Source organism: Poecilia formosa, unplaced genomic scaffold (genome assembly GCF_000485575.1).
Source record: "Poecilia formosa unplaced genomic scaffold, Poecilia_formosa-5.1.2 Scaffold1774, whole genome shotgun sequence".
In the NCBI taxonomy this organism is placed as follows: domain Eukaryota; kingdom Metazoa; phylum Chordata; class Actinopteri; order Cyprinodontiformes; family Poeciliidae; genus Poecilia; species Poecilia formosa.
Window position 1 is genome coordinate 1 of NW_006801713.1, and position 1,657 is coordinate 1,657.

At 35.7% G+C, this 1,657-nt stretch overlaps 1 long non-coding RNA gene across 2 annotated transcripts; it reads left to right on the top strand.

Moving 5' to 3' along the window:
* The first annotated feature begins 8 nt into the window (after positions 1 to 8).
* LOC107835346 (uncharacterized) lies at positions 9 to 1,480 on the top strand. 2 transcript variants are annotated; one of them, XR_001661153.1, is made up of 3 exons: positions 9 to 927; positions 1,023 to 1,203; positions 1,344 to 1,480. It is a non-coding gene; the product is annotated as an uncharacterized LOC107835346 (long non-coding RNA). The 2 variants fall into 2 exon arrangements; XR_001661152.1 differs by having other exon boundaries at positions 9 to 922.
* The last annotated feature ends 177 nt before the right edge of the window (positions 1,481 to 1,657 follow it).

Consider the following 1,657-nt stretch of genomic DNA (forward strand, 5'->3'; position numbering starts at 1 on the left):
TTAAAATAGTACAATAGCATAATTCACAATTTATTTTTTGTTTCTCATAAAGATTTAAAAAGTTTTTTTTTATCCCTTTTTATTATCACAATGATCACTAATAACAGGTGACCAAGCATTACACATTGCATAAAGTCAGGAGTCACAAGTTTACACACTGTGAGTCCTGTCTTATTCCCACTATACCCATATTTAAACTAGCTGATACTTTAACCCAGTATGTGGAAACCTGATTTGAAAAAAAAAATAACACACGTGTACTGAAAAATGATATAAATCTGCAAATCTATAGAAATTTTAGCAGAATGAAATGAGCTTAATTACTAATTTTTTCAAACTTGTGCATAGTTCACATTTGCATGGTTGTTGTGAAGATGAATCTGGTGATGCAAGCTAAAATAAAAATAAAAAATCAGTCACTGTAAAGATATAAATGTTCACACATGTTGGGACCTTTCTGGTTGCTGCTGCAGCTTCCTTTAACCTGCTGAGTGTTTGCTCCAGCATTGGACAGATGGGTGCAGATCTTCAGGAAAAAAGTGGGACACTTTAACCCTCTGAGCAAACAACTCAAGTTTCTTACTTCTTCCTACTCCTTTTCAAACATGTTAAGATATCTGTTCACTACTTTTGGACTATAACAACTCATGGAGTGTATTTTATTGCTTGTTTTTCAGATTGGAGGAACAGGCTATATTTCAGGAAATTTTCCTATGAAAACATAGAGATAGGGTATGAGATATTTGCATAACCCTTGTTCTTTTCAACAAAGGCTGGCCAACAGACAATCACTTTTTTTCCATGTATGTAACATGCAAGTACTGGCTGCAAGTACTAACCCTAACAAAAAGCTGTCCTGAGCTCCAACACCTGCTTAAAATGAAGCCATTTCTCTCAGTTTTTCATAGCAAAGCCCATGAATGTAAGGTAAGGAACACTGACCAGGCATTGAATAACCTTGCTGGTACATACTGCATAAACATCTTTGACACAGTTGATGTTGTTTGTATATGTTTGTGCAGACACAGATGGACACAAAGCTTGTGCCAAGGCTCATCGCAAGATCAGAAAGGAGAAAACATCTTAGCATTGGCTTTAGAAGATGTTGGTCACTTGAACACTGATACAGACACAGAAGTTCCAGGATCTTTGGAAGAGATCCTGTCCAGTGACACAACATTGCCATGGCAGCATCACACAGTGGTAAATAAACATACACTAATATATTTTATACTCTCATCATACCTGGTAGATAATGTTACTAAATACTCCAGGTGTTGACCTAAACTTACAAATTTAAACTTTTACTGAGTTGATTTGTCCTTTTCATAAATACATTTCAGACCCTGTCAGTCTTCACACAAAAACAAGGGCAATCGATGACATCATGATAGTAAAGAGACTGGAAGAGGAAAAGAGGATCCTTGTTGGAATCTCTTTCCATCATTGGAAATCTCTGTCATCCTATGAAGACACTCTAAAGGAGGTAAATTTAAAAAAATGTTTTTAAGTAATGCATAAACATACCAAAAGTTAAAGCATCTAAATTTTGTATTTTTATTTTTATTGATGTTCAACTTTAAAGGTTTGTCCTGTGCCCTAACTGACGAATGTCCTAGAGTTCTCCAGAGCATCTTCCTCAGAGAGCTGCAGGACC